This window comes from Bos javanicus, chromosome 29, assembly GCF_032452875.1.
Source record: "Bos javanicus breed banteng chromosome 29, ARS-OSU_banteng_1.0, whole genome shotgun sequence".
Lineage (NCBI taxonomy): Eukaryota > Metazoa > Chordata > Mammalia > Artiodactyla > Bovidae > Bos > Bos javanicus.
Genome location: NC_083896.1, coordinates 12,088,858 through 12,116,420, shown reverse-complemented (window position 1 = coordinate 12,116,420; position 27,563 = coordinate 12,088,858). Strand labels below are relative to the sequence as shown.

Here is a 27,563-nt window from a genome sequence, read left to right as displayed (position 1 = left end):
ACACTGGTGTGGGTTGCCATTTCCTTCTCCAATGCATGAAGGTGAAAAGTGAAAGTGAGGTCACTCAGTTGTGTCCAACCCTCAGCGACCCCATGGACTGCAGCCTACCAGGCTCCTCCACCCATGGGATTTTCCAGGCAAGAGTACTGGAGTGGGGTGCCATTGCCTTCTCCGCATAAGTAATCTAGAGATAATTTAAAGTATATGGGAGGATGTGAATAGATTACATGCAATTACTATACGATTTTAAATAAAGGACTTAATCGTTTGTAGATTTTGGTATCTGTGGGGTTTGGGGATGAGGACTGTCCCTGGAACAACTGAGGGACAACTGTATGTTCATAATGCACATACATGAAAATTAAAGCAATATAAAAATTTTATTTTTAAAAATAAAATTTAAAAAATTTATTTTTTATAGAACGCTTCCCCTACCTCTTATTATCCTTGCCAAAGGTACCATATGGATGGCTTCTTGTATCCACTACCAATTATTTCTGTTATGAATATAATCAGGTTCATACAATTATAAATAATTTTACACAAAAGATAATATTTTATATATTGCTTTATACTTTGTTTTCTTCCATTTACTAACGTATCTTGGAGGTATGTTGAAGTTATATATTTTTTATATTGAAGTATAGTTGACTTACAATATTATATGTTTCAGGGGTACTGCATAGTGATCCAATATTTTCATAAATTATACTCCACTTAAAGTTATTATAAAATAATGACTGTATTTCCCTGTGCAATACAATTTATCTTCCTTGTTTATCTATTTTATACATAGTAGTTTGTATCTCTTAATCCCCAGAGTATTTTTCATTCGTATATTATACATTATCTCATTCTTTTTAATAGCTGTGGAAGGTTCTATTAGTCAGTGTAAAACAATTTATTTTACCAGGGCACAGTTGTTGGATGCTTAGGTTGCTTTACTATTTTTCTATCATAAACAGAAGGATAAAGGGTATTAGGGTTACATTCTGATAGCTATTGCCAAGTTGTCTCCAAGAATATATACTCCCACAAAAGGTACATGGTTGGCTACTTCCTCACACTCTTGTAAAAACTGCTCATACCCCAACATTTGACTGTGGTTATTCTGATAGGTCAGAGAAGGCAATGGCACCCGACTCCACTACTCTTGCCTGGAAAATCCCATGGACGGCGGAGCCTGGTAGGCTGCAGTCCATGGGGTCGCTAAGAATCGGACACGACTGAGCGACTTCACTTTCACTTTTCACTTTCATGCATTGGAGAAGGAAATGGCAACCCACTTCAGTGTTCTTGCCTAGAGAATCCCGGGGACGGGGGAGCCTGGTGGGCTGCCGTCTCTGGGGTCGCACGGAGTCGGACATGACTGAAGCGACTTAGCAGCAGCAGCAGCATTCTGATAGGTAAACAATTATATTTTTAAATTTTATATTTCTTCACTTATGAGGTTAAACATCTTTTCATATGTTCATTGGTTATTTAAATTTCCTTTTGTATAAAACACTTGCTCATTTATGTTGCGTTTTTTTCATTGTTTGGATAGCTTACACTTTAAAAAATTTATCTGCATATTAAGAATTTTAAAAAAAGAATATTAGTTCTTCATCTCAGATAACTATTGCAAATATTCTTACTAGTTTTGTGTTTGTATTATTTATTATTGTATTTTAAATATTTAAACTTTTCCCTTATCTTCTATTTCTTGCCAAACTGAAATTTAAAATGTGTTACATAGTCACATTATTTTTTCCTTTTTAGCTTTTGAGCTTTGTAATATATCTTCCCTTCTCTGATATATATTAAACAAATTATCCATGTTTTCTTCTAGTAAAACCCAGGTTTAATTTTTAGCTATTTAATCTTTGATCTACTAGAATATATTTTAGTATTTGATGTGCGAACCAGGCAAACAAACCTTTTTTTGAGACCTTTCCTTTACAGCATCAGACTTCTACATCTTCCAGTATTCTAACCATCCTGTGAAATTTTCTCAGTTAGTACACTAAGGAGGCATGAAAAAATGGGAAGGAAAAAGCGATTTGGAGTCAGAACTAGGTTTGAATCCTGAGTCCACCATTTGTAGGTAAGTAACTTGGGAAAGTCATTTAACTTCTTTAAACCTCAGCATCCTTACGTGCAAAATGGATATAATACCTGCCTATCAGGACTGTCACATGTAGTAAATGAGACAATAATTGTTGAGCCCCTAACATAGAGGCTAGCACAAATTGGCATTAAGGAAGTAGTATCTATTATGCTGTGTTTTTCTTTAAAGAACTGTGATTATAAGTGAGGAAATAAAATCTAATGGAAACTAATGAATAAATAATAAAATGTATGGGTTACTTCATGGTTTTCCTTTCTTTTTCTTCTTTTTTAAAAAAACGTAGAATTTCAGAGGCTTCCCTGGTGGCTCAGTGGTAAAGAATCCTCCTGCCGATGTAGGAGACACGGGTTTGATCCCTGGTCTGGAAAGATCTCACATGCCACACAGCAACTAAGCCTGTATGCCACAAGTATGGAGCCTGTGCCCTAGAACCTGGGAACCACAGCTGTTGAGCCCATGTGAACAATTACTGAAGCCCATGTGCCCTAGAGCCCATGCTGCACAAGAGAAACCCCCACAGTGGGAAGCCTGCACACCCCAGCTGGAAAGTAGTCCCTGCTTCCACAACTAGAGAGAAGCCCGCACAGCAGTGAAGACCCGGCACAGCCAAACAAACAAACCACGTAGTAGATGCAATCCTCAGGTTTGGGGAAAAGGTACTAACTAAAGGAACACAGCATTTCAGCACTGGAAGAGGTGCTCATCCATCCCATGCTTACACATTAGAAACGGTCTCCACAGGGGGATGAACCTGCCCCAAGTCCTGTCAGAGTTAGCACAGCTTAGCAACAATCCAGTTTCCCTTGCCTAGCCCAGACTTCTTTCCACCGTAGCAGGTGTAACTTATGATGTGTGTGTGTTTGTTTTCCACTAGGTGAGTAATAATCAAATCCTATGTGATGATTACATTCATCCTGGACATAATTCTCACTTGTAAAGCATTTGATGCTGCTGTTGTTCAGTTCAGTCGCTCAGTCGTGTGCAACTCTGCGACCCCATGGACTGCAGCACGCCAGGCCTCCTTGTCCATCACCAACTCCTGGAGTTTACTCAAACTCATGTCCATTGAGTCGGTGATGCCATCCAACAGCCTCATCCTCTGTCGTCCCCTTCTCTTCCCGCCTTCAATATTCCCCAGCATCAGGGTCTTTTCCAATGAGTCAGTTCTTCGCATCAGGTGGCCAAAGTATTGGAGTTTCAGCTTATGCATCAGTTCTTTCAATGAATATTCAGGACTGATTTCCTTTAGGCAGTCCAAGGGACTCTCAAGAATCTTCTCCAACACCACAGTTGAAAAGCATCAATTCTTCGGTGCTCAGCTTTCTTTATAGTCCAATTCTCGCATCCATATATGACTACTGGAAAAAACCATAGCTTTGACTAGATGGATCTTTGTTGGCAAAGTAATGTCTCTGCTTTTTAATATGCTGTCTAGGTCGGTCATAACTTTTCTTCCAAGGAGTAAGTGTCTTTTAATTTCATGGCTGCAGTCACCATCTGCAATGATTTTGGAGCCGAAAAAAATAAAGTCTCTCACTGTTTTCACTGTTTCCCCATCTGTTTGCCGAGAAGTGATGGTATCAGATGCCATGATCTTTGTTTTCTGAATGTTGAACTTTTTCACTCTCCTCTTTCACTTTCATCAAGAGGCTCCTTGGTTCTTCTTCGCTTTCTGCTAAAGAGTGGTGTCATCTGCATTATTGATTATCTGTCATTATTGATATTTCTCCCAGAAGTCCTGATTCCAGCTTGTGCTTCATCCATCCCAGTGATTCTCATGATGTACTCTGTATATAAGTTAAATAAGCAGGGTGACAATATAGAGCCTTGACGTACTCCTGTCCCGATTTGGAACCAGTTCTGTTGTTCCATGTCCAGTTCTAACTGTTGCTTCCTGACCTGCATACAGATTTCTCAAGAGGCAGGTAAGGTGGTCTGGTATCCCCATATCTTTGAGAATTTTCCACAGTTTGTTGTGATCCACACAGTCAAAGGCTTTGGCATAGTCGATAAAGGAGAAGTAGATGTTTTTCTGGAACTCTCTTGCTTTTTTGATAATCCAGCGGATGTTGGCAATTTGATCTCTGGTTCCTCTGCCTTTTCTAAAACCAGCTTGAACATCTGGAAGTTCATAGTTCATGTATTGCTGAAGCCTGGCTTGGAGAATTTTGAGCATTACTTTGCAAGGGTGTGAGATGAGTGCAATTGTGTGGTAGTTTGAACATTCTTTGGCATTGCCTTTCTTTGGAACTGGAATGAAAACTGACCTTTTCCAGTCCTGTGGCCACTGCTGAGTTTTCCAAATTGGCCGGCATATTGAGTGCAGCACTTTCACAGCATCATCTTTCAGGATTTGAAATAGCTCAACTGGAATTCCATCACCTCCACTAGCTTTGTTTGTAGTGATGCTTCCTAAAGCCCACTTAACTTCACATTCCAGGATGTCTGGCTCTAGGTGAGTGATCACACCATTGTGGTTATCTGGGTCATGAAGATCTTTTTTGTATAATTCTTCTGTATTCTTGCCACCTCTTCTTAATTTCTTCTGCTTCTGTTAGGTCCATACCATTTCTATCCTTTATTGTGCCCATCTTTGCATGAAATGTTCCCTTGGTATCTCTAATTTTCTTGAAGAGATCTCTAGTCTCTGTTACCCTGCTGCTGTTACCCTTAGCAATACCACATTGCCTGTGTCCCTGTGGATTTTCCTCAAGGTTTTAGCAAACATGCTTCCTCCAATCATCAAGCTTTTCAAGGTCACTTTGATTCTTATTTCTGTCTCTGAGGTTTGACTTTGTATTAGTAATCTTTGCTCAAATAACATTTTCAGAGGCATTCAAAAACAATTTACATTATTGGTATGACATTTTAAAATACCGAGTGTGACACAGCCTCACATATTTATTATTTCTATTTTCCTACTCCAGTTTTAATTTTCTCTTCTCAAAGCATGGACTGGGAAATTAGATGTCATTCATTTTTATAGAGATTAAAATGATAATCATTGATAACAGCATCAAGCAAGCTCATATATATATGAGATATTTATATATTATCTTGTTTAATTCTCAGGAGGCTGGGATTATTTTTCCAACTTAACAAATAATAAAACAGAGCTCAAAGAGAAGCACTAACTTGTTCAAAGTTAAATAGTTGAAAGAGGTTAAGGATTTAAAACAGACTACCTAAAACTCTTGAACTCTTAACTACCAGTTCCTACTGTTTTCCTTTAATAACCTGTCCATTTCTGGGGATCTGTGCCTACAAGATTCCAGTTCTGAAACTTGACGTTCAAGCTTCCTGAGACAGAAGCACATAACTGGGTGTGGCTGGTTCACTCTACAGGAGTCCCAACAACCTGATTTTGACATTGTTGTTCAGTCCCTAAGTCTTGTCTGACTCTTTGCTGCCCCATGGACTGCAGCCTGCTAGGCTTCCATGTCCGTCACTATCTCCTGGAGTTTGCTCAAATTCATGTCCATTGAGTTGGTGATGCCATCCAACTATCTCATCTTCTGTTGCTCCTTCTCCTGCTCTCAATCTTTCCCACATCAAGGTCTTTTCCAATGAGTCGGCTTGTTGCATCAGGTGGCCAAAATATTGAAGCTTCAACATCAGTCCTTCCAACTGGAAGGTGAATTCTGATGCTGAAGCTGCTCAGCCTTCTTTATGGTTCAACTCTCATATTCATACATGACTACTGGAAAAACCATAGCTTTGACTATATGGAGCTTGAGCTTCAGCATCAGTCCTTCCAGTGAATATTCAGGGATGATTTCCTTTAGGATTGACTGGTTTGATCTCCTTGCAGTCCAAGGGACTCTCAAGAGTCTTCTCCAGCACCACAATTCGAAAGCATAAGTTCTTCAGTGCTCAGCTTTCTTTACTCTCCAACTTTCACATCCATACATGACTACTGGAAAAACCATAGCTTTGACTATATGGACCTTTGTCAGCAAAGTGATGCCTGCTTTTTAATATGCTGTCTAGGTATGGTCCCACTTATAATGATCAGATCATGTAAGACAGAAGCAAAATATGTAAGCTAGAAAATTCCACACATTACCATCTTCTTATCTATACAACTGTCATTAAATCATAGAAAAAAGTTCTATTTGTTATGATATCTTTTTCATAACTATGTTGGTGATGGATAGAAATTTAATGCTTCTAGTTGATTCAAGCAGTTGTAGGGTTTTTTGTTTGTTTTTTTTTTTCAGATAATAATGTGAAGGCAAATGGTGGACCATATTCAGAGTCAAACTTTTTCTTTCTGTTTTTAAAAGATGAGCACTACTTGCATTTCATCCACAAAGACCACTGGCTTGGGGCTCCATGGAGTCCCTGAATAAATGATGCAAGGTTTTCCTGAGATATTTATTTCTTAGTATTATACAAAGGATGGTATCAGAATAAGAATGTTAAAAATGGGAAGAGCTTCCGCGACCCTCACGGACCCCTGATGGATGACGTATAGCTTTAAGCTGATTCAACCACATTGTTCTCCCACCACGTTGGCCTTCTTCATTTCTCTGATTCAGGCATTTCTGGACCCCTGCTCATGCTTTTTTTCCTACTGAGAACAAATTTTTTTTATCTCTTCCTGACCCAGGAGACTTCTCCGAGTCCTTAAAGATTCACTCTGTAGAGCTTTTGATCTCTCCATCAAATCTGAGTAAGAGCCTTGCTGAGTATTCTTGGTTGTAGGTTTTCCCCTTTCATCAAATACATTTAAATACATCACGCCACTTCCTCTGGCTAGCAGAGTTTCTGCTGAAAAATCCACTGATAGCCCTGTGCGAAGTCCTTTGTATGTTATTCATGGCTTCCCTTGTTGCTTTTGGGCTTCCCAGGTGGTACAGTGGTAAAGAATCCGCCTGTCAATGCAGGAGATGTGGATTCAATCCCTGGGTCGGGAAGATCCCCTGGAGTAGGCAATGGCAACACACTCCAGTATTCTTGCCTGGGAAATTCCATGGAGTAGAGGAGCTTGGTGGGCTACAGTCCGTGGGGTCACAGAGAGTCAGATACACACACACTCACTGTGGCAGGCAGAGCTAGTTCTTAGAGTCTGGCTGCAGGGCCCAGGGATCCTCACACTCATTTAGGATCATTGGTGGGGAGGATGGCCATTTCCTGACACAGTTGGGTATTGGCCCAGTGTGTCCAGAAGGTTGCACTGGCCTGCTAATGGGCAGGGCAGAGCCCAGCTGGACCCAAGGTAGGATCTGGCTTGCATTGTGAGATGGTATTTTCTTGCTGTCTGCTGCCCAGCTGGTCTACAGGTTTGTGCAGGCTTCCTGGGCAGGAGGGGCTGGTGCCTGCTTATAGGTTGCTGGGGCTTCCTTGGTGGCTCAGGTTGTAAAGAATCAGCCTGCAAAGCAGGAGACTCAGGTTTGATCCCTGCAGTGCAGGAGATGCAGAAGACTCAGATTCAGTCCCTGGAGTGGGAAGGTCCCCTGGAGGAGGAAATGGCAACTCACTCCAGTATTCTTGCCTGGAAAGTCCCATGGACAAAGGAGCCTGGTGGGCTACAGTCCATGGGATTGCAAAGAGTCAGACACAATTTAGCAACTGAGCTCCAGGCACAGGCATGCTGATGGGTGGGGCCTTGTCCTTGCTCAGATAAGTTGTTTGGCCTGAGGCGCCCCAGCACGGACACCTGCAGGCTGTTGGGCAAGGCTGGATCTTGGCACTAATGAGCTGGAGGGAGGCTCCCACCTGGTCCCACCTCCGCCGCACTGATGCCTGGGTGGATGCGCTCCCGAGTATGGCTGCCACGAGCCCCTGGCCCCAAGGAGAGCCACCCTTCTGCTTTTCAGCGAGACTCTCCAAGACCAGCAGGTAGGTCTGACCCAGGCTCCTATCAAATGACTGTTTTTTCCCTGGGTTCTGGTGTTGCAGGAGATTTTGAGTGTGCCCTTTGAGGATGGAGTCTCTATTTCCCCAGTCCTATGGGGCTCCTGCAGTTAAGCCCCGCTGGCCTTCAAAGCCAAATGCTGTGGGAGAAGGTGAGGGCAGGATGATGAGAGAATAGCATTGAAACATGTATATTACCATATGTGAAATAGATGGTCAGTCCAGGTTCGATGCGTGAGACAGGGTGCTCAGGGCCAGTGCACTGGGATGACCCAGAGGGATGGGATGGGGAGGGAGGAGGAAGGGGGTTCAGGATGGGGGACATATGTACACCCGTGGCTGATTCAAGTTGATGTATGGTGAAAGTCACTACAATATTGTAATTAACCTCCACTTAAAATAAATAAATATAAAAAAAAAAGCCAAATGCTCTGAGGGCTCGGCCCCTCCGATGCCAGAGGGCACCCCCCGCCCCCCGCCATGCAGGAGAGCCTGCTGTGTGGGGTTCGGGGCTCTCACTCCTGTGGGAGAACAACAGTATGACTTTTCTCCAGTTTGTGGGTCACCCATGCTGGGGGGTGGTGGGATTTGATTGTATCATGAGTCCCCCACTCCTGCCCCTAAGGTTGTGGTTTCGTCATGTCTTTAGTTGTAGAAAATCTGTTCTCGTAGGTTCCAGTCTTTGTCACTGACGGTTGTTCTGCAGACAGTTGTGGCTTTGTGTGCTCGTGAGAGGAGCGGAGCTCGGGGACTTTTCTGCCCTGCCACCTCTCTCCTCTAAGAGATGCGCCTGATGGACTTGAGGAATGTGCTTACTTGTGAGCTCCTAAAGGTAGGAGCGTGTTGTGTTAGAACTTTAGTCTCTAGCATGTTTTTGCTAAGTCATGTCTTACTCTTTGCGACCCCATGCACTGCAGCATGCCAGGCCTCCCTGTCCCTCACTATCTCTCGGAGTTTGTGGGTGTGTAATAACTGAAGAGGGGAGTGACTGAATAATCAAGTGAGTGAATACCATATTCTCACTACATTATCTTAGGCAAATAATCAGCCAAGTTGATTTGACACTGGCATCACCCAATGAACTCACTATCTTTCAGGAAAATCCATTTGGGGTCAGATGTAGTGAGCAAAAAAAAAAAGTTCTTTGTGTTGAATCTAAATAATCTTGCTGGTATGTTTCCCTTTCTGGTTTTCGTTCTAACCTTTAGGGGAAAAAAAAACTGAGAAGTGAAAGTCATTTGGTTGTGTCCAACTCTTTGCGACCCCATGGACTCTACAGTCCGTGAATTCTCCAGGCCAGAATACTGGAGTGGGTAGCCTCTGCCTTCTGAGGGCTCACCAAACATTTTGCTTTTTCTGTGATTGCTTCTTTTCCATGGTCCTCTTTCTCATATTTGAAGATGGTTTTTCCTTTTCTAGGTTAAGTGACCTCATTCCCTTCTACTTCCCTTCCTGTCATTCTCACCAAGTGGCCATTTGTTTCTGCTTGCATACCCCCAGTGACAGGGAGTTCTCTTTTTCTAGTCTGTGCCACTTTGAGATGGCTCTTATGAGTATTATTTCTAGCATCTTATTGTGATTTAATGCCTCATCCGAGACGCAGCTGAGTGCAGGTGAGGTCAATTGTGGCGAAATGGAAGCTTTTACTCTATTACTTTAATGCACACCTGGTGTAGTAGCTATCGCTGGGCTTCTCAGGTGGCACTAATGGTAGAGACTCTGCCTGCCAGTTCAGGAGATGCAAGGGATGTGAGTTTGATCCTTTGGGGAAAGCCCCTGTGTAGTATGTACAGCTAAACACAGTGCTGATAAAACATCCATTTCTTTAAAATATCCACTTTTGTCATTTCCTTTTCCCACCTGAGGGAAGGGCTGAACTAGAATAACACATAGCCATCGTCAAGCAGTCTCCCACTCTCCCACTCGGGGGAGGGCAGTGGCAGGTAAAGACACAGTTAAGCACCAAGTGGTTACATGCTAGGATAGGATCAAGTCAGAATGCTCTGGGACCCAGAGGAGGGGCCCTGCTGAGGTATGAGGAGGCATATAAAGGTTTTCTGGAGGAAGTGACATCAAGAAATGAGATCTGAATGAGTTATCTGGGTGAAGATGGGTTGGGGTGTCCACGGAGGACTGCGGAGAGAGGTGTGGGCAGAGGAGTGGCAAGAATGTTCCAGACAGAGACACACGCGAAGGTCTGGAGGTGAGAGCGGCTGGCATATTTGAGGCAACGAAAGTAGTTGTTACTAAAGGGCAGAGAGGGGAGGATGAATAAATGAAGGGGATGTTTTTGTTTAGTTGCTAAGTCATTCTGACTCTTTTAAGACCCCATGTAGCCCACCAGGCTCCTCTGTCCATGGGATTTCCCAGGCAAGAATACAGGAGTGGGTTGCCATTTCTTTCTCCAGGGGATCTTCCCCACCCAGAGATCTAACCCAGGTCTCCTGCATTGCAGGCGGATTCTTTATCGTCTGAGCCACCAGGGAAGCCCAAGTGAGGGTGGTGATGATGATAAAGAGGAAGATGATGGTAGTGGCTGGTGGTCCAGTGGTTAGGGCTCTGTGCTTCTTTTGCAGGGAGACGGATTTGATTCCCGGTTGAGGAGCATGCAGTGCAGTGAGGCAAAAAAAAAAAAAGAAAAGATGGTAGTGGTGATAAGTCATGCATATATACTTGCTCTGTGGCAGGCACTGTCCTAAGCATTTCCTATATTTCGATTTTCTTAACCCTTATAAGAGCTCTATGAAGTAAGAACACATAAGAAAGTGAAGTGTTAGTCACTTAGTCATGTCCAACTCTTTGCAACCCCATGAACTGTAGCCCGCCAGGTTCCTCTGTCCATGGAATTCTCCAGACAAGAATACTGGAGTGGGTTGCCATTCATTCCCTTCTCTAGGGGATCTTTCCAACCTGTTGCAGGCAGATTCTTTACTGTCTGAGCCACCAGGGGAGCCTAAGAACACATAAGTGCCGATTTAACAGAGCGGGGGCCAGTAACCCCCTGTGAGGAACCGGGTTGCACAGCAGGAGCTGAGTGGAGGGGTTAGACTGCAGCTCTCCAACTCTCATATCACCCTCCAACCTTCCGTGGAAAGACTGCCTTCCAGGAAGCCTGTCCCCTGTGCCAAAAAGATTGGGGACCACTGTAACAGAAGACACTGGGGCAAAGGCAGATTCAATACTTGCCCAAGGTTTCACTGCTACTGAATGGTAAAGCCAGGAATTAAACCCCAGGCAATCCAGTTTAAGGGTCAGCATTCCTAACCATGATACATTAAGTGAATTTACAGTTTATCTTGACTGCCATGGGAAGCCATTCCTCAGCTTAGAATTGAGGAATGTTATTTCACCATCACTCCTGCCCCAGCCCCCCCCGCCCCCCGGAGTGCTTACAGCTAGAGAGAATACAGACAATATTCCAGATGTATGTGCATTGCCTGCCCCACAAAGGGTCTCCAGGTTGAACTAATCCCTTTGCAGATGCCTCTCAGAAGGCATCACTGCTCGTGGCTGCTGAAGTTTTCCATCCCAACTCCTGTTGTCCACCTGCTCTGAAAGCAGTCCTGGGAAGAAGGACACATTCCAATCTTGGTCCCGTGATTTACCATTTCTATGAACTTGGGTAAATTACTTAATCCCTTTGAGCTTCAGTTCCCTCATATGCAACTAAGATGCATGGTGCGCATGCTAAATCACCTCAGTTGTGTCCAATTCTTCTCAACCCTATGGACTGTAGCCCGCTAGGCTCCTCTGCCCATAGGATTCTCCAGGCAAGAATACTGGAGTGGGTTGCCATGCCTTCCTCCAGGGGATCTTCCCCACCCAGGGATCGAACCTGCATCTGTTATGTCTCCTGCATTGGCAGGCAGATTCTTTACCACTAGCACCACCTGGGGAGCCCCATGCAATTCAGATATTAATCCTTACTTTGCTGGGTTGTGGTAAGGATGATTAAGGTTATGCAAATGAAGTACTCAACAGAACACCTGGAACATTGGGTCGGTGAATATCCATTATCTATTAAACACGGACTTCTCAATGACTTCTATCAGCAATAATAAAACCAAAGAATAGATTTTGGTAGAAGATTGTCTTGGAATAAGAGTAGCTAAGAACTACACATTTAACTTAAGTGTTAATTGTGGGGGAAAAAATACAAAGGAATGAGCCAGTGGGAAAGGGCTAGATAATTGGCACCGGATTTCAATTAAAGTTAGTCAGGTGCAAAACACTGGGGGCTGTTTGAAGCAAATTATTTCACAGTTGGGGGTCTGGGTCCTACGTGGCAGGGGGCAGCAGGAAAGAAAGTGGGGCAGAATCCAAGTGATTTCTACTTTATGTAGAGAGAATGGGGATAGTAAAATGAGTAGATATAGTACCAATGAATCATAGAAGGCACCATCTTTTCTCAAGAGGGGGAAAAAATGTCTATTTTTAATTTCCTGAAATGATGTGATATAGTGAGATGGAAATTTGTGTTCTGTTGCTTGCTGTGCCACTAACTTAGGTCAGCTAATGAGCCACTGAAGAATATAGAAGGTGCCATCCCCCCAATTTCTAGGGTCCCCTGTGGCTCAAAATTCAGTGATTTCCATGGATTAAAAATAACATCTCAAAGTATTTTACAGTTAGTAAATTGTTTTCCCACCTCACTTTTTTTTTTAACCGAACAAGGTGAGATATAAACAAACAAATGTAATAAAAGTCTTTACATGTATTAAGTGATCTTTATCACATACTTGTGAAGGAAGCAAGGGAACTATAAATATCCCATTGACTCTTGAAGCGTGAGCAGGCTGGGGTGGTTGGCACAGGGCATGAGAGAGAAGGGGAAATGGCACCAGCAGAAGTGAGCCTGTGTGCCCTTTAAGAAATTTTGTCAATAAGCGGCCAGGGGAGGGTTTTACAACGGCATTCAACACAATTTGATTTGTGTTTGGGAAGATCAACTATGACAACAGTGAAAAGTTGGAGTTGGAGAACTAAGTAATCAAAAGTAAGATAACCAGATGGGAGACGATTGCCGTGTTACACATGGTAGATGATGAAGGCCTGAGTTAGAAAAATGAGAATGGAATTGAGGGTGGGAAATAAGTGTAGGCTTGAGAGAGGATACAGGGGGAGGTTCTGTATGGCTCCTCTCCTCAAATACTTGTGGGAAGTAGAGTTTAAATAGTGTGTATAGTGCTGAGTAGATGAGAAATGGGAAATGAGAAAGCTGGTTAGAGAGGGGTGATGATACCATTAATCAAAATGGGAGCACAAGGTGGAAAGTGGGTCTGGACAAGAGAATCTGTGTGTCCGTAGCTCAGTCGTGTCTGACTCTTTTCAACTCTTTTAGACTGTAGCCCACCAGCCTCCTCTGTCCATGGGATTCTTCAGGCAAGAATACTGAAGTGGGTTACCATTCCCTTCTCCAGAGGATATTCCTGACCCAGGGATTGAATATGGGTCTCCTGCATTGCAGGCAGATTCTTTACCATCTGAGCCACCAGGGAAGACCCCAGGACAAGAGGATAGTGCATTTTGTTTTAGATATGTTGAATTTGCTGTGTCTATTGGACAGCTACAGTTTTACAGGGAGTTGGGAAATAGCCATCTGAAGCTTAGAAAAATAATGTTATCATTTTGTTCTTGATATTCCTAAGGTCAGTACCCTGATCTGACTAGACCTGCCTGTTGTACAATAGGTGGGTAATAAGAGTACTCACAGCGTTGCTATAGGATAGATTAGTTAATGGGCTTCCCAGGTGCCGCTAGTGATAAAGAACCTGCCTGCCAATGCAGGAGATGTAGGACATGTGGGTTTGTTCTCTGGGGAAGATCCCCTGGAGGAGGGCATGGCAACCCACTCCAGTCTTCTTGCCCGGAGAATTCCATGGACAGAGGAGCCTGGTGGGCTGCTGTCCACAGATAGTTAATACATGTAAAATACTTACAGGAGTGCCTGATATATAGTTAGGATATGTAATTATTGAGTATTACTGACCTCCTCCCCTGATACTCACCGAGTAAGAGGATAACCTGGACTAGTATAAAATTATCTCAAAGACTTAGGCCAAGGAGAAGTGCTGAGATTATAGGCATTGAAAGAGGAAGCTTGGTACTCTGGAAAGCACTGTCCTAGGAGTTAGAAGACCTGAGTGTTTGTCTCATCCTACTGTTAGCTTATTTCACTTCGGGAAGTCTCTTTTATCTCTCTGGGACTCCGTTTCTTCACCTAGAAAGAGAACCTCCTGCTAAATATCTGATTTCCCTTCTAGTGACTAATAAATATGTTCTATGCTTAATATGTATTTTGTTGACAGCTTGAGAGAAACAGTTCACTCAGCATTAAACTTTTCAAACACCCTCCAGCTCATCCCAGAGTGAACGAACTATAAATTGCATTTGAAGTGGAAATTTCTAATTAAGTTCCCTTCTCCTGGAGGCTGTTGCACTTGGTTGCCAGTGATAACATTTCTGACAGCTGCTGCATAAAAGCTCAAGACCAGATTCCTCCTGGAGAAGAGGCAAAATGAAAAATTGATACTGAATATTTACATGCCTTAGCAATTAAAATTAACATCCTTTTAAAATTTGGTTTGCTGATGCAAGTAGGCATACATTAAAAAAAAAAAAGAAAGAAACCTTTAAAAATGTTTGGGTTTACCAGGGCATTTGTAGAGGACTGATCATTTTGGACTCTTTAACTGAAAATGATAAGGTATAATTTGACCATCCAAACCCAACTTACTCTAGGGCAAAACACAATAAATAAGTTTTAGGGTTCATATGCTTGGAGTAACAAAGTGACTATCTTTATAAGAATATGTAAGCAAAAATGTAACTCTAGCTCTGACTTTTCCTTTAAGTCTAGACTTACATTTATTTGCTGACTTGACACCTCCAGCTGAATGTCCAAGATTTTTCAAAGGCACCATGTTCAAAATCAAACTCTTAATTTTTTCCTCAAAACCTGTTTCTGGGGGATTTCTCCACTTTCAGTAAATAGTAATACCACCATCCACCACTCAAACCATTCAACCAAGAACCTACACGCCAACCAACCTTAATTCTCTCTCCCTCCCATCTCCCCCATATGGTCATCAGCATGTGTATTTTTAGCTTTAAGCAGCATTTTAATTCCATCCACTTTTACCCAACTCCAGCCCTACCTGCTTGGCCAAGCTGCCACTTCTCCCTGGGCATCTGCAGTAGTCTCCGGGCTGGACTCTGCTTTCACTCTATCTCTCCCACTGTTCTCTATCCGTTTTCAACCTAACAGCCACAATGATCTTTTCAAAATGTATTTCTGATCATGCCTCTTTCCAGCTAATTTTTTTCTCCCATTGGTTTCTTGTGTGTGTGTGCTAAGTCGTTTCAGTCATGATCCACTCTTTGCGACCCTATGGACGGTACACAGCCCACCAGGCTCCTCTGTCCATAGGATTCTCCAGGCAAGAAGACTGGAGTGGGTTGCCATACCCTCCTCCAGGGGATCTTCCTTACCCAGGGATTGAACCCAGGTCTCTTACGTCTCCTGCATTGGCAGGCGGGTTCTTTACCACCAGCGCCACCTGGGAAGCCCGGTTTTCTTGTTGTACTTTGAATAAAATTCCAACACCCAACCATGACCTCCACTCATCCTTCTGATTCCATCTCATTGCACTCTTTGCCTCCTTCTCTATTCCACAGGCACAAGGGCCTTCATTCTGTTTCACCTAAATCCAAGTTCCCTCCAGCCTTGGGGCCCCCATATCAGCTGTCTTTCTGACTGTGGTCCTCTTCCCCAGCATTTCTCCCATTTGATCCTTCATTTTCACAATTCTCAGCTTGAAGCCCAGTTCCACAGAGAGCCCTTTGCTGACTACCCCCAATTAAGTAGGCTTCTGGCCTATCTTGTTTTAATTTCTTACAGTACTTAGGCCCACCTGATATTTTGCTTCTTGTTATCTCACGTGCTCCAAGAAAAGCTTCCTGTGAGTAGGGACCTTGTCTCTTTTATATCCCTACCTCTAATACCTGGGGCACTATCTAGATACCTAATGATGTTTCTTGACTTAAAAGAATGATTATAATTATTAGAGCACATCGTTTTTATTTAAACCATTAAAATTTATTTGACAACCACTTATAGCATACTTACTATGAGCCAGGTTACAGTTAAGAGTCCTTTTCAGAAAGAATTTGTCATTCTGAGGGGGAAAATGGCTGAATAAACTGGATACACTGAATCAGAATCTCTGAGGGTGAGGCCCAAGAATGTTTAAGAACCTGTCTAATGACAGATGATCTGTCAGATGTGGGCATCTCTCACGAAGGTGTAGCTCTTTGTTCTGCCATGCACTCTGCTGGCTCTCTATTTGTACTAAATTTGATTTTAGTCTCCACTCGTGCTCTGATTTTGCTGATTTACAAACTTTCTGGCCCTTTGGGGCTCTATCACCAAGTAGGACTTGGAACAGTGGCTTGGGAACTTCCTTGAAGATGTACTTTGTGGGGCTTACCTGGCGGCTGAGTGGTAAAGAATCCTCCTGCCAATGCAGGAGACATGGGTTTGATCCCCAGTCCGGGAAGATCCTGCATGCTGTGCAGTAACCAAGCCTGAGCACCACAACTACTGGGCCTGTGGTCTAGAGCCTGTGCTCTGCAACGAGAGGCCACGGCAATGAGAAGCCAGTGCACTGCAACTGCAGAGTAGCCCCCGCTTGCTGCAACTAGAGAAAGCCCATGCAGCAGCAAAGACCCAACACAGTCACAAAAAAAGGCACTTCCACTGGGGGGAAAAAAGATATACTTTGGAAAGGAACACATGAGCATGAGAACAGTGACCCATACAGCGCGCAGCTGACCCGTTCTTTTCAATCCAGGGCTCTGTCCACCACACTGCACTTTGTGCGTGGTCTCTGTCAGTACTAGCATCTCTCAGCACCATGCTGGGCTGCAGGTATCATGATGGAAGTGTCCTTGAAGTCCCCACCCCCGTCTCAATGTCTTTGAAGACACTGTTGCTGAAGGATCACTCAACTCCACATCACCTAACGGCCAAAATTGTTCAGGCAAAGGGTCAAGGTCTGGGGCAGGAGGCTAAATTCCTGCCCTCAAAGATCTGCTTCTCCCTTCACCCTCTAAGCTTTCCATTCTGGGGTGGGTGTGTGTGCGATTCCAGGCTGACAGACTCCCTTAGGTTATGATCAGACTGGAAACGGAGGCCTTTCTCTGATGGATGGTGGTAATAAAAGCAACCTACATGTTCAGCATGTACTCCCTTTTGAAATAAGTGTACCGATTGTAAATATTCAATTATCAAAAAAAAAATACTTAGTTTTCTGAGTTTCTGATATTAAACTCTCATTAAATGTAGTGTTAAAAACACCACTGAAAGGGAATTGATTAAACAAGCTATGAAATATCCATGCAATGGAATACTACACAGTCATTAAAAGCAATGACATGTGTCTAATATTCTGATACTGAAAAATACCCATGATACCTCACTAAGTTAAAAAGAAAGGTACAAAACTGTATGTGTATATAACCCTATTCTTAGGAAGAAAATGATCTATGATCTTATAGGGAAGGCATGAAAATTATACAATCAAATGCTAATGGAGAATATCAAAGGGCTAAGTTTTTGAGGATCAATGGGGGAGAAATGCTGAAGAAGAGAGACGAGATTGCAGTTTACTTTATAGTCTTTAGTAGAATCTGAATGATTTTTGAGCGTGTATTATAAGATTAACTTTAAAGTTATTGAAAAAGTTTTAACTATTGAATTTGAGGTTTGTGTTACTTTGACAATAAAAAACAAAAAAGGGCTACCAAGGCAGATTAAAAATACAGTAATGTTTATAGGAAAACTGAGAAAATTTGAGTAATCAAATTTTCAAACATTATATGAATCTATTCAATAGATATTTGCTGAGTGTGCCTTCATTGTACTAAGTTTGGGGGATGCATTGGTAAAAAAAAAAAAAAAAAAAAGCAATGGTTGTGCCCTCAGTAAACTAGAATCTACCAGAAATTCTCAACTGGGTATGGAAATGTTGGGGAGAGGTAGGTATTTTTTGTTCTTAAAATGTTAGAGTTTGGAGTCAGCGTTAACCATGCAAAGCTCAGGCATGTTAAGTCCTGCAAACTATAGCACAGTCATACACAGTGAGAAGCTCTTCCTCCAAAAATGCAATAGCACCTGCCACAAGAAATACTGGGTCAGCACCATTTTTTGTGTAAATATGCTAATTCCAAATGAACTTTAATGAGATTATAGAGGATGTGAAAGAGAGTCTTGGTTTTCTCCCTCCCAACCCCCCCACCGTTGGTTGACCTCCTTAATAAGCATTAAAATCAGTTTAAAGGAAGGAAAAACTGTCTTGAGAGACACACACGTCAAATGGTCCATTTCTAAAGCATCCGAAAGGCTTGTGTAGGAATGAGGTGCTAATGGAATTATCTTGGTCAAACTCTATTAATGCAAAACTCAAACTCCGGCTACTGAATGCAGGAGTCCCTTGACGTTTGTTTCACTCTAGCTCCTCAGGATAATGATATCCTTTTGTGTTTGGGCTCATGTGTATCTTGTATCAGATGACTGTTGTCCATGATTACATCTCAGCGTTTATCTTACTTATTCATCACCTAAAAATAAGTTCATCATCTCATGGTCTAAGAGCACCCAGAAACAGTTTTTCCAAGTTCAGGCAAACTGTGTCAAGGACTCTTACATCCTCTTTTCAATTGTTTCATCAGTCAAATCAGAAAGAGATCTGCAAAGACACAAATGAGGAAAATTGAACTGTTTTTTTACCACTTTGGTTGAGAAAGGATATTTATTAATCTATCTTCCTTTCAAAATATCTTTGAGTTTTTGTTCTTTCTCTTCTAATTTACTACTCTAGCCCCAACTCTTGATCTGGACTATTTTGCCACAAACCCCCTCCCAACTATTTTGAAAAATTCAAACTACAGAAAAATTGAAAGAACAGTACAGTGAAAATCCATATTTTTCATCAAGTTTTAACAGCTGCTATATTTTGGCATGTTTACTCTCTCCCGCTCCCACTTTCTCTGCCCACCTGTCTTTCTCTCAGTTGTTATCTCCCCATCTATCTCAGAAGAGAGAGGAGGCACTTACACAAACACACTTTTTTATTCTGAACCATTTGAAACGGTAGCAGACATTGGGCCACTTCCAACCTAACATACCAGCAAGGTATCGCCTCAGTGTAGATATTTGCCATATAACCATTATTACGCTTGATCCAATATACTGTACCTACACATTTCCTTAATTGTCCTCAAAATGTCTTCTATAGTTTTTTTCCCCTCTTCAATCAAGGAGGATCGAAGCAAGGTTTACTCATTGTATTTGATTGTTACTGTGCCTTCAGTAATCATTAATCGAAAACAGTACCTTCTTTTTTCTTTAATGACATTGCCTTTCCCCCTTTATTCTTCCCTTCTCCCTTCCCTGCCGTTCCTTTATTGCTTTCTTTTTTCCTAACAGTTCAGGCCAGATGCTTATAGACTGTTCCACATTCTGAATTTGTCTGTTTCTTTCAGATCAATATCAGGTCAAACTTTTTTCACAAAATCTTGAGTAATATTGTCTACTCAGTATCACATTCTGAGGACCAAAATGTGAGGTCGTCTCACTATTGGTGATAAAGTTTGGCTATTTGGTTGAGGACCACCAGATCTCTCCATTCTAAAGCAATGTCTTTGTAAACACAAATCTGTGATTGGTTGAAAACATGTGAATATCCTCTTTCCTGTAAACTTCCATCTCAAATTTTTTCAGCATCTACTATGCTTGTCTGAAACAATTATTTTATTGAGGGTTGGAAAATGGTAATTTTCTAACCCTCTTTTTTTCCCCTAGAATCATTAGCTGGTAATTTAATGACTACCTGTAGAAAGATTATCTAAGGAAAAAGAAGAAGATATTCAATTTACTTGCTGTTCTTATGTGTTATTTTAATTTTCATCCTCCTTTAATGTTTTATTATTATCTTTTAAGACATAGAAATAGTTCAGACATTTCAAATAATGAAAACAATACAGAAGAATGACAAATAAATTGAATGTTTCCTTTCTAATCTAACTTTCAGGTAACCACTGATAATAAATATGATTTCTATACATTTTTCCACACATACAAAAATATCCCCAGCTATATTCCTGACGCCTAGAATACTACCTGGTGCCCCTAAATGATGGCATATACTATATTTATTGGAAAAAAATTATGTATAAGTGGACCCAGGTAGTTCAGGTGGTGCTAGTGGTAAAGAATCTGCCTGCCAATGCAGGAGATGCAGGTTCAATCCCTGCTCGGGAAGCTTCGCTGGAGAAGGGAATGGCTACCCACTCCAGTATTCTTGCCTGGAGAATCCCATAGACAGAGGAGCCTGGAGGGCTACAGTCCATGGGGGTCATAAAGAGTTGGACACAACTGATCAACTAATACACACACACACACACACACGTAGTTCAAACCCATGTTGTTCAAGGGTTGACTGTATATAAGGACAAAAGCACATATATTTATCTCCATATAAAGTTATTTTTAAAAATACACCAAATGACACAGTGTTAAATAATTTGCACTCTTTGTCCATTAATATTACCTTTTTATGAATAAATGTTACTAACTTAGACTCCAAGCCTCACAAGGACAATCCCAGCCATTGTCTTATTCCTCATGTATTTCTAGGATGTGGCACAAATTCCCTTCCTCACAGACTATTATGGAGGTTGATTTCAATTACATGTGCAGGATAAATCTCTTTCCCACTGAGGAGGCCTTAAGACTCCTATTCCTCTAAAGAAAAAAAAAAAGCATTATTAATCAGCTTACCAAAAAATTTGGTGGCCAACTGCAGTGACTAGTAATGAAAAGAAAACAAACTAGGAAAGGGCGTGATGAGAAGAGAATGAGTGGAGGAGACATGCAGGACCCCAACAAGGAGGCAGGCAGCTTTCCCTAAAGGGTGGAATTTTCTGAGCTGGAGCGGCATTGTGGTTGTTTCTTTTTTGGTGAGGCCCTAACCACTGGACCATCAGGGAAGTCCCTGGAGCTGCTGTCTTGAATGTGGGAAGTGCTAGCTGGACCACACAAAATATAGCCTTAATTCTGAGGCAATGATTTCATTACAAAGTTTCCTAATCTGGAGAACTTTGAATCAGTTCAAAACTCTTCTAAAACAACAAACTGCATAAAATCAAAAGAGTGAGGAGGACCGACTTCTTCTGGAATTACCTGCTCTTTCTCACTTCCTTCATTCCTTCAAGCATACATCAGAGCCTCAGAAATTAGCCAAGGCTGTGTGGAGTCTTTTGCCGTCAATCCCAAGAGAATATGTTAAGTATCAGAAAATTTTCCATTTAAAAAGTCAGGGAGGTATTTTCAGTCCTTTAAATCTTTTCTAATTACTAACCAATTCCCTCCTTCCAGCTCTCCCAATTTAGCACACAGAACGCAGCTCCCAACAGAAAACAATTGCCCAGTGAAGTCTGAGTTTCCATGGTTAGTTGCCGAAGCTCAGAACAAAGCTGAAAAGCCACACTCCCATAGTTAGAGAAAAAAATACATCAAGAAATCGGGTTTCACTGCCATGGTGCAGTTCCTAGCACAAAGTAAGTGCTCAGTTAATAAAGGGAGGGAGGGAGAAAGAATCAAGAGATGAGACAGAGAAGAGAGAAGGACTAAAGAGGAAAGAAACCCAGTGAAATGGACTTTCCTTAAACAGCAACCAGAAATGTAAATGTGGGAGTTTACTAATAAAGAGAATACAAATAACGGAATATTGAGCAAGTGGGTATTGTGCTGGGCTTGTTATTGCATGTCCTCCCAAGACCTTTGCTGAGCTTAACTTTTACGATGAAGAAACTGAGGCACAGGGAGATTAAAAGCTTTCAAGCCGGCTGGGCTGGGATAAGAACTCCAGCCCGTGATAAACACAAACTACCTGCTTTCTCCCCTACACTCAGGCTGCAGCTGACGCTCGCTGACAAGCACCTATGCCAGATGCTGCCCAGTGGGCGCCTCCCTCCCACCCCCATCCCTTACACCACAGGGCGCGAAGGACGCCTTCTAACAGTTGCCCCAGCTCCCGTCGAGTGCCTGCCCTCAACCTTGGGCCACTTAGCCTTTCCGTTTCCTTAAACCACGCCCTCCAAGCATGCTCTCACAGTCCTGATTTCTAGGGACTGCTCCTTTCAGCCCCAATGATTCAGAGCATCCCCCCACCCCCTGCACTCAGTAACTCCCTCACTTTGGGCATTATAGAGAGCTCAACCTGTCCCCCCACCCCCACCCCCAGCATCTTAATGTCAAAGCCTTAGATGTTTCCCGAGGCCAAATTCAGCCCCGGGTCCCACCCTCCCGCTCAGCTCCCTCCTCGGACTGTACTTCACTCTATACTTCACTCTACACTTGGGCTGGTTCCCTGAAAGGCGGGCTGCAGGCTCGGCCACATCCTGTGATTAAGTCAGTAAGGGGTGTGGGAGGCTGGAGGAGGAGAAGCAGCGCTGGAGCTGCCTGAAACCCCAACTCTCAGACTTCATCCACTGTCCTGACAGCCGCCAGCATCCGAGAAATAACACACAAAACTACCCCTTGCTGTTCTTGGCACTGAGCGTTCAGTGGAACCCCGACATGGAACTCTATGTTCTTTAAAATCTCCTTCCCATTTTTCGTTTTCCTGTACCATTTAGTCTTGCGTGCAGCTTTCTGTTGCCGTTTTCTCTTTTGCCCAACACCTAACCACCTGGAGAAGTGACCACATCCACGCTCCGCAGAGGCGGGCTCCCCAGGATCTCCGCTTTGTCTTGCCCTCCCGTCCCCATACTTCCGCCCCGCTCAGGGTCTCACCTCCGTGATCCTCTCCTCACTTCTGATCAGCTGCATCTGTGACCGCCTCCCCGCTGCCTCCCGCTTATCTTTCCTCTGCGGCTCTCTTCCCTCTTCCCGCCGCCGTCTCTCTTGCCTTTCTCCTACCCCCTCCCTCTGACCGATCGGTTTTCTTACTACATCCTTTTTTTCTCTTCTCCCTTCGATTTCTCCTGCTCTGTTGGAAGCACAGCCCACGACTTAGCGTGTTTGCCACCTAACGCAGACTTTCTGGAATTGGTTGCCCATTCGAAGTCCAAACTGACTTGCTTCTTCCAGAGCCCTATAATTATGCTAATAAAAAATAAAGTTTTCTCACTCCCCAAATGAATACTACCGAAACATTGAGTTAGCTCTCAAATATAGGCAAACCAGAGGAACTTGCTCTCAAGCTGAAATAAAATTCTTTGCTTCTATTTTGAAATATCATCTCAGGCTATCTTGTTTATATTTCATGTTCTGTGACTCTAAGTTGAAGACAAGCCTGAAGTTAGGATTTTTCTGCATTGGGTTTCTGGGGAAGCTCCCTAGGCTTTATAAGGCTATGGAGCTGCTGTAAAATATTTTTAAAAAACCCACTTGTTCTTGTCTAATGTAGATCCCTACTGTATATCAAGGAATTGATTGAAAGCTCATACTCCTTAAAATAGCCGTTACATGCTGAATGTTTTAGACCCCAAGTTTTCAGTCTCACGTTCTCCTTTTTCCTTACGAACACTGGCCAGTCATCAGCAGCTTAACTCTAAGCTTCTGAGCATATGTATAGTTCAAGGTTTACATCACCTCTATGGAAACCTTCATTTCTTACCCGTCCTTTGCCAACAACTCATTCCCTCATAAAAGCGTGAAAACATCACTGCATTGATGTGATTTTAGTATGAAGCTCAAATACAAAATACAGGGTTGACAGAGGCACTTGGGGAAAAGTCTCATTGGAGACTTGAAATGACTGATAGAAAACCATGAATATTAGATCAGATTATACAAGCTTGTCATCTATTTGCAGGGAATGAGTCAGTTCTAAATATTGCTTCTCTTCAAAGTCAGGTATAATAAGAAAGTGAGGTAAACTAGGAAAAAGGTGTGTTCCCCCCCCCCCCCCCGCCCCGGGGAAATGAATAGGAGATAAATAAATGTGCATGAAATGATAAATCACTAAGAAAGTATGTGTAATTGTACAACATGTTTTTTCAGGATAATGTATGTAAAAGTGTCTGTTGTATGTATGAAAAGTAACGTTCTTGGTTTCGTTTTTGCTGGCCTGTGGGTGTCTGGCCATGTAAGTTTCCTTTCTGTGGTATTAATCCACTTTAGGATTAGTAGACGGGTGGGGTTCTCAAAACAAAAAGCTTGTATTTGACTCGCCACCATCTAGAAATTCCTGCCTCATCTTGATCTTTATTAATTGCTGTGTGGGAAAAATAGACCAGTTCACTTTTATATTTCTTTAAAGAAAGTAAATTGTTCTGCAATTATTTATATGTGTATATATCCATATTCATAGAATGTATGTATATTCACATATATATCCAGTGTATCAAAATATAGCTTGTTGTTCAGTTGCTAAGTCATGTCCACCTCTTCAGGACCCCATGGACCACAGCATGTCAGGCTTCCCTGTCCTCTACTATCTACTGGAGTTTGCTCAGACTCATGTCCATTGAGTCAGTGATGCCACTGAACCATCTCATTCTCTGTCACCCCCTTTTCCTCCTGCCTCGATGTTTCCCAGTATTAGGGTCTTTTCCAATGAGTCAGCTCTTCGCATTAGGTGGCCAAAATATTGGAGCTTCAGTATCAGTCCTTTCAATGAATTTTCAGGGTTGATTTCCTTTATGATTGATTGGTTTGATCTCCTTGCTGTCCAGGGGACTCTCAGGAGTCTTCTCCAGCACCACAATTCAAAAGCATCAATTCTTCAGTGCTCAGCCTTATTTATGGTCCAACTCTCACATCTGTACATGACTACTAGGAAAACCGTAACTTTGACTAAATGGACCTTTGTCAGCAAAGTGATGTCTCTGCTTTTTAATACACTGTCTAGGTTTGTCATAATTTTTTTCTTCCAAGGAGTAAACATCTTTTAATTTCATGGCTGTAGTCACTCTCTGCAGTGATTTTGGAGCCGAAGAAAATATAGTCTGTCACTGTTTCTACTTTCCCCCCATCTATTTGCCATGATCACTGCAGATGGTGATTGCAGCCATGAAATTAAAAGATGCTTACTCCTTGGAAGGAAAGTTATGCCCAACTTAGACAGCATATTAAAAAGCAGAGACGTTACTTTGTCAACAAAGGTCCATCTAGTCAAGGCTATGGTTTTTCCAGTAGTCATGTACAGATGTGAGAGTTGGACTATAAAGAAAGCTGAGCTCAGAAGAATTGATGGTTTTGAACTGTGGTATTGAAGACTCTTGAGAGTCCCTTGGACTGCAAGGAGATCCAATCAGTCCATCCTAAAGGAGATCAGTCCTTGGTGTTCTTTGGAAGGACTGATGTTGAAGCTGAAACTCCAATACTTTGGCCACCTCCTGTGAAGAGCTGACTCATTTGAAAAGACCCTGATGCTGGGAAAGATGGGCAGGAGTAGTAGGGGACAACAGAGGATGAGATGGTTGGATGGCATCACTGACTCAATGGATATGGGTTTGGGTAGACTCGGGCAGTTGGTGATGGACAGGGAGGCCTGGGGTGCTGTGGTTCATGGGGTCACAAAGAGTCGGACGAGACTGAACTGAACTGATTTGCCATGAAGTGATAGAGCCAGATGCCATGATCTTAGTTTTTTGAATGTTGAGTTTTAAATCAGCTTTTTGACTCTCTTCTTTCGCTTTCATCAAGAGGCTCTTTAGTTCCTCTTCATTTTCTGCCATTAGAGTGGTGTCATCTGTATATCTGAGGTTGGTGATATTTCTCCTGGCAATCTTGATTCCAGCCTGAGCTTCATCCAGCCTGGCATTTCACATGATGTGCTTTAGCTATAAGCAAAGTAAGGAGGGTGACAATACACAGCCTTGTCGTACTCTGTCCCCAATTTTGAACCAGTCCATTGTTCCATGTCTGGTTCTAACTGTTGCTTCTTGGCCTGCATACAGATTTTTCAGGAGACAAATAAGGTGGTTTGGTATTCTCTTCTCTTTAAGAATTTTCCAATTTGTTGTGATCCACACAGTCGAAGGCTTTAGTGTAGTCAGTGATGCGAAAGTAGATGTTTTTTGGAATTCCCTTCTTTTTCTATGATCCAGCAGATGTTGGCAATTTGATCTCTGGTTCCTCTGCCTTTTCTAAATCCAGCTTGTACATCTGGAAGTTCTCGATCATGGATGGGATTAGGATAATTCACTATTTTAGATTAGTGTTTTTATGTCCCGATAGGTGGCATAATCCAGGGATGAGTATGTTTTCAAGAATACTTAGTGGATGTGGCTCTAGCTTCCTCACTAATTAGCTTTGGAAGTTTGTGCTTTAGTTCCTTGACTCATAAAACAAACAAACAAATATTACGCAAGGGAACTCATGAAGTCCCATTCAGAGTTATGACTCTGTGACTCAATCATGTGATTAAAAAAAAAAAAAAATATATATATATATATATATAGTAAGATTTTTGATTCTGCAGAGAGCTATGTACCTATTCTGCCTCCCTCCACTGTAAAAGTCATTCATTTATTTACTCATTTACACATTCATTCTCGAAACACTTATTTGGGACTTACTATGTTTTAGGTCCTATGCCACAGTCCATAGATACCAAGATTATTTAGATACAACCTCTTCTCTTGAGGCGCTCAGGGTCTATAAGAAGATCTCTTGCTTTATCAGGTTTCATCTCAAGGGCCTAAGTGTAGAAAGTTAAAATTCCCATGCAAAGAGCTCAACATGTATCCGTACTATTAAGTGCTGATGATAACGGAGAAGGCAATGGCAACTCACTCCAGTACTCTTGCCTGGAAAATCCCATGGACGGAGGAGCCTGGTAGGCTGCAGTCCATGGGGTCACAAAGAGTCGGACACGACTGAGTGACTTCACTTTCACTTTTCACCATCATGCATTGGAGGAGGAAATGGCAACCCACTCCAGTGTTCTTGCCTGGAGAATCCCAGGGACGGGGGAGCCTGGTGGGCTGTCATCTCTGGGGTCAGACAGAGTTGGACGCAACTGAAGTGACGCAGCAGCAGCAGCAGCTGATGATAATTGGTATTTCATTTTGAAGACCTGTTTTTCTTCCTTTGTTTCCTTCCTCCCTCCCTCTCTTCCTTCACTTCTTCCCATATGAGTGGGAGCAGTGTAACACAGGGGAAAAAGTATGGGCTTTGCCAGCAGATTTAGGCTTGGAATTTTGGAACTGTCCCTTACCTGCTGTGTGATCCTGGGCAGGTGACCTGCTCTGAGACTCCATTTTTCACATCTACAGAGTGATAGGGATATTTTCTTCAAAAGAGTTGCAGAATCATATTGGTTGAATGAGATGATGCATACAAAAACCTACTGAGTGGATGATGGCTGTTACTTTTAAATTGGGAAGCCACTAAACATCCTTGTTAAGAGTAAACCAACAGAGGTGACTTTTCTAACGTGGACCCTCCAAGACACTTTACATACTATCACCTATGGCCTTAACCTCTGCCCAAGAGTTGTAGGACCAAGCTATCTGTGAGGGTTCTGTGGGTACTAGAGAAACATGAATCCATATTAGTTTGAGCTGTACAAAACTGCCA

General features: G+C 42.5%; 1 protein-coding gene across 17 annotated transcripts in view; it reads right to left on the bottom strand.

The window, feature by feature from the left end:
- Positions 1-27,563, bottom strand: part of DLG2 (discs large MAGUK scaffold protein 2) — a 2,330,119-nt gene that overhangs the window by 345,218 nt on the left and 1,957,338 nt on the right. The window contains exon 1 of one of the 17 annotated variants that reach the window (XM_061406106.1): positions 22,847-22,930. The exons of the other annotated variants lie outside the window; for them this stretch is intronic. The gene's annotated coding sequence lies outside the window, so the exon portion shown is untranslated. Of the gene's footprint in view, positions 1-22,846; positions 22,931-27,563 lie in introns of those variants that run through there. 17 annotated transcript variants of the gene reach the window in all.